Source organism: Caenorhabditis remanei, chromosome III (assembly GCF_010183535.1).
Source record: "Caenorhabditis remanei strain PX506 chromosome III, whole genome shotgun sequence".
NCBI lineage: Eukaryota > Metazoa > Nematoda > Chromadorea > Rhabditida > Rhabditidae > Caenorhabditis > Caenorhabditis remanei.
Genome location: NC_071330.1, coordinates 11979905 through 11985935, shown reverse-complemented (window position 1 = coordinate 11985935; position 6031 = coordinate 11979905).

The following is a 6031-nucleotide window of genomic DNA, read 5'->3' as shown; positions in this document are numbered from 1 at the left end:
CTACTGTGATTCCCACGACTGAGGCAATTTCGATTGGCATGAAAGCAATGTGAGACTTTCTTTTATGATTTTTTACATTTAAATCTTATACTCATTTCAGGTATATCGGTCTGACTCTATTAGTTATTGGAGGTATAGGAGGATTTGGTGCCTTGGTTTATTGCTGCTGCGTCAAACCAAAAGAAGCTCCACCTCCAGATGATCTAAATAATGAAGAAGAGGAGAGAAAAGGAAAAGAAAAAGAGGAAGCAGCTAAAAATGATAAAGAAGTAAAGGAAAAGCCCCCGAAACAAAAAGAAGAACCAGAGAAGAAGATCAACAAAGATCAAGAAAGAAACAATGAGAACGCCAACAAGAACAACGATGTTTCTGCGCCCGGTGCTTCTGATTCTTCAGATTCCCTTCCCACTGCCAGAGAAAATACTCTCCGTGCTACTCCTGCACCTTCCAACGATCGCTTGCCGTCTGAAGGGGACGCAGTAGAGCCATCGAAGAAAGACTCGAAGGTGGAACCAGAAGTTGTTGTTCCAGCAGTAGTAAAAACGGAAGAAGTTAAACCGAAAAGTAAGTTGGCTAAGTTAGAAAGAAAAAACTGATTCTTACAGGACCAATACTAGTGGAGAACCTTTACAGTATGGTAATATCACAGGTTACTCGATTTGAGGACTATGCACACCTTCTTTTCTCGCCGCAACATTATTTTAAAAACAAGATTGATATTATGGACAAGACAGGTGCATTAGAAGTCAAAGGCGTCGTAGAAAAGAGACAAGAAACTCGGTGAGATATCAAAAATTATCTCGAATATGTTTATTTTGTTTATTTTCAGAAAACAACAATTCCTCTGCCTTCCAGAAACGGCTGTAAAACTTCGTGACAAAGCGTTCATCCATGCGAACACAATTGTGATTGGTTTGAGAAAATGTATTCTTGCTCAGTCACCATTGGATGGCAATGAGAAACTTCTGTTTGTAAAAAAAAAGGAACCCACTATGGAGAAGCATTTGGATATGATCGTTCAGAAGAAAGTTCCGTTAACTATTATGTTAGGTGACTTCGTGGAGTTCGGTATGTAAGATATTAGCTCGGCACAGGTCTTACAACTACGCTCCATCGAAATGCTCTTGAAAAATGTTTAATTTTCTCTGTGTCTCTCAATTTAGCACACAATTTTCTTTGGTTTCGGTAGAGCGCGGTTGTCAAAAGCGTGCTGTGTTAATAAAGGAAACTAAATAAGATTCACTTTCATCTCTCATTTCAGGACACAACGCTTGCGGGAGATATTTTTCTGTCAGAAAAGACGAATCAATACAGATTGGAAAGCATGAGGTCACGACAGACAATGTATCGGATAATGTGTCTGGATTTACTGACAACAAAGACTACAAGTTGTACAACATCACAGTTCGCAGCGAGAATAAAAACGGCAAGAGGATCGAACATAAACTTGATATCCTTCAATTTGTCGGGTGGGAAGAAAGTGGAGTTCCGGATAGTGTTGAACACTGTTTTGAAATGATCCGATTTGCGGAAAACTATGCGGTTTGGTTTTTTAGTGTTATGATAGAAAAAGAACATATTCAAACTATTCAGGGAACCATATTGATTCATTGCTCGAATGGTGTTAGTCGCTGTGGAGTTTTGATTGCGATCAAATACGGAATGGAAATGATTAAATCAAAAGTATTCAAGGATGTTTTTGAGCGTTAGTTGGCCTTCATTCCTAATTGATGAAATAAAATTTCATTTTGTTTTCAGTTATCCAAGACATCCGTCGATTCCGTTATGGTGCTGTTAAGGAATACGCTCAATTCATGTTTGTGTTGCTCTCTCTCGCTGTGTATATGATTAGAGAACTGGGATTGAAGACGATTCCATCGTACGACATGCTGCTCTACTTTAACCAGAATCTTAAAAGATACGAGAGTTATGAGAATAACAAATGGAAAAAAAGCGGAGACGAATCAACGAAAAAAAAAGTGAAGAAGGAGTTGAAGGAAGAATTTGATGCAGCTCGAGAAAAAGCACTTGAAAGAGAAAAGGAAGTTGGAAATGAGGGAACTGTTTTCGAGAACAAACTGATTGAAGAAAAGAGACAAGAAGAAGAGGAAGAAGCGAGAAGAAAGAAACCAAAACGTTCGGCATCGAAGACGACAGTTACTGAAGGTGCCATGGAAAAGACTTCAGATGAGAGACCATCGGCTGAAGCTGCGATGGCACTTGTTCCAGAAGCAAAGGAAAAGTCAAAGAAGTCGAAAAAGTCACTGAAATCCAATAAACCGTCCAAAAAGGCTAGTAAAAAAGGATCCAAGAATTCGGTAAAGTCCAGGAAGACGAAAGAATCAAAGAAAGATCGGAAGTCAAAGGAAACGTCGAAAAAGACGAACAACTCGAATAACGCCAAGTAGGAAACATAAAAAGGAACGATATTGATATGGTTTCTTGTACTTGTGTAATAGAATGAATATTTTTATTTGAAACTCTTGTTGTTTTTATTTTATTTTTAGGTTCAGGTGGTCTCCCACTGTGTTTGTTTCAGAAGGACTAGTTTTCTGGATTATGTTTCTAGGCTCTCCAAAAAGATCTTGAACTAGTCTCTTGAAAAAAGCTGAGCTATAATCGTTTTAAGACAACGCATCGAGAATCGCACTATTTTACACGGTAATTGGTCGATTTGAGGGAGAAATCACTTTGTCGATGCATATTTTGCTAGGGAGTGTCCGTACAAAACGTTGAAAATGAAGCTCTCCCTTTTTTCGGTATGGTTTTACATAATTTACTTGGGGCCATCAAGCCAAAATATACAACCATTATGTATGATTGAGCTCATGATTTTCAGGTTATATAATTTCATGAAACAACTGATTACTCCCATCTTCTAGCCCATCACTACCATTGCCGTTCACATGTCTGTCCTCCCTCTGAACTTGGATGATTGGCGTTTGACACCTTGTCATAATACCCTCTAGACTCCATAAATATGCCATTTCCAGATCCATCCTTTCTCTCGAAATCTCTCAACTCAAAAATCTCTTCTTCTTCAAAATATGCATTCCGAGTGTGTGTATGTGTCATCTGGCATACACGTGTTTCATCTCTTCGCTTGTCTTTTTGCTCCAAGTGAATCTTCTTGTCTCTACTTCATCTCTCCCCCCGCCTGTCAAACTGCTCCGTTTCAAACTATCCGTTGGACAATCCGACCTTCTAATGGGCACCAACAATGTGAATTCGTGTGAGTCTCTTATCGGGAGGGGAAGAAAAAGAAAAATTGTAACTTGAGAATTCTGGTTGAAGTAGGAGAAGCGGCGATGAACTTTTGTCGAAGAAAAGTGGGTGGGAAGAAGGGGAAAAGACACATTAAACTGATCCCTTTTCGTACATGTCTTACCAGAAAAAACACAGGATTACTTGGTGGTGTCCAGTGTCCGTCCATCTGTCATTATTCTTCAGTTTTCTCCAGAAAGTTTCTGTTTTGTTTTGGTATACTGTGGTTTGTTTATGCATGGGAAGGCCTAGAAATACAAACTGAAGTAAACTAGTCTCCAACTGTTTTGGTATCGAAACGTGTGAATTTCACAGGCTGAACTTAAGAATAAATATAAAAGCTTTATTAGCTCGGAACAGTTCTTACAACTACTTTATTAGCTCGGCACAGTTCTTAAAACTCCACCGAATTAGCGTTGAAAAATGTATCTTTTTCTCTGCGTCTCTCAATTTTGCCCACAGTTTTTTTCGGTTTCGGTAGAGCGCGGTTGTAAGAAGGGTGCCGTCCTAATACGTGATTATCTGTGAATGGTTAGAAATATTAATATTAAACCAAGACTAGCGTGGCCTAGAAATAATATCAACTCCTCAGAAAGCCTCTGAACACGATTTGAAAATATTCTGAAACCAACAATTATATGTTACCTGGAAATTCAAATTGTGGAAAGCTAGTCCCCGAACATTTTTGAGATGTATTCATTTTTAAAACTAACTTTTTAATAAGAAAAGCAAACATTTCTGAAATTTCAGTAATTTCTTTTCAATCTTACTCCATTTCCTCCGTTCGAATGTCGTCACAGAAATTCTTCTTCATTCCATCTTCTTATAAATAAAAAACAAAGTTAAAAACAAAGTCTTATAGTTAGTCTGCCTTCTTTTTTTTTCGTCATTGAGAATAAATCATGGAATCAATTTGTTAGTTTCTTTCCGTCAGCTTCTTCTTCCTTATTTCATGTTTTTCTGGTCATTTTCGGTGGTGTCGTGCTAATTAATTTAGAAGATTTATATGTTTTTCGGGAGGTGTTGGCAGTTTGGTTTCTGAATTTTGGAGTCTAAAATTGAGAATCTAAGATCATAGCGTGTAGAAAGAAGTCTCAGAGATCTGGAATTCAAATAGAAAAGATTTTGAATATAAACAAATCTGTCCATAATTTCAAACTTTCAGTTGAAATTTCAGGGATTCCTGGTTCTCATTTTGTGAATTCAAGATGAGTAATTTAAAATTTGAGTTTCTAGATTCTGAACATTTTATGTATTGAATATTTGAATTTTGAATGTCTAATTTTTGAGATAAAGGATGATTTCCAAATCTGATTTCCAAGCTTTGAACTATGAATTTTGAGCTCTGGACTAATCTGGACAGTACCGGGTAAAGATTCTCGGAATTCAGTTGAATTTTGGATTTATGAGTTTTGGATTCAACATCTCAAAATTTGAATTTTGGACCTATTCGGAATTTCATTTTTTAAACTTTTTAGGAAGATTCTAATCAGTTTCTATAGAGTTCAAGTTCTAAACATCAAATTCTGAGTCCTAAATTTTATTAACGAACTTCAAAACTATCTCATCTCCTTTAGTAGACATAGTAAAACAAGAAACATGTCAAAATCTGACTCCAAAAAGTAAAAGAGAGAGCAAAAAGACCAAATATTTCTCCCACTTCTCCACTTTTCCTCAAAAATGGTGTCATTTTTGACCCAACTCTCCACATCCGTTTCGTCCTATCAATCAAACTCTTAAAAAACCCCCAAAATGTTCCGTCGGAACATTTTTAGAAGGGTCTTCTCATTTTTTTCTCGGGTTTTTTGTCTTGTTTGGGGAGGGGGAGAGCGCTTGTCCGCAAGTCGACCTTCGTCTTCTCTATTTCTCACTTCTATCGTTTTTTTCGTTTTCTGTGGAGATTAACTTGTAAGTTTCTAAATTGAAAATAACGCCTCTGATTTTTACCCTGCCTACAGAATAGACAAGGTCTTCCGTGTTCCGCTCAATAGACCTCCACTATTTATACACCATCACTTTCTGTCATTTCCATCAGTCCGGAGTCTCTGGGTTACCGCTCCGCCGGGTTGCTGAGTTTCAACCTATGGAACATCCCTTCCCATTGGCATAAACTTGACTGTTCTTTTGGAATTTTGAAAAAAAATATTTCTGACTTTCACCCTGTTTGAAAAATAGACAGAGTTTCCCAAAAATTGTATTCAAGATCTTGCGAAAGGTCTTGAATGATTTGTGTTGCAAATGATCAACTTTGGCTGTTTCAGTGGAAAATGTCTAAATTTATTTTTGGAAAATGTCTAAAAAAAATTTTGTTTTGTATGGATTGGACAGAGCAAAACCAGAAATACATTTTTTTAGTTGACCATTTTTTTGAAGGGACACCATCTTGAAAGTTGCAGGTTGTCAAAGTGAAAAACTCCTAAATTTCGCTAATGTGCTGAAATTAGTCGGTTTTCGGGTGAAATGACTATGATTTCCTGTAACTTTAATGGTAGTGTTCCTTCAAAAGAATGGTCAACTACAAAAATGATGTGCTCTTTTTGCTCTGTCCAACCCATATAAAATTGAGCTTATCAGACAGTCAGGTGACACCTAAATATACTGTCAAAGTTGGTAATTTTCGACAGAAAATAGCTCATCCTCCTCCACTTCTGGCCTCCTCGTGGACTCCTCCAGGCTCCTTGTGGATTCCTCCTCCAATTCTGGCCTCCTCGTGGACTCCACCAGGCTCCAGGCTTCTCCAGGACTCCTCCTCAAGTTCTGAAACTCC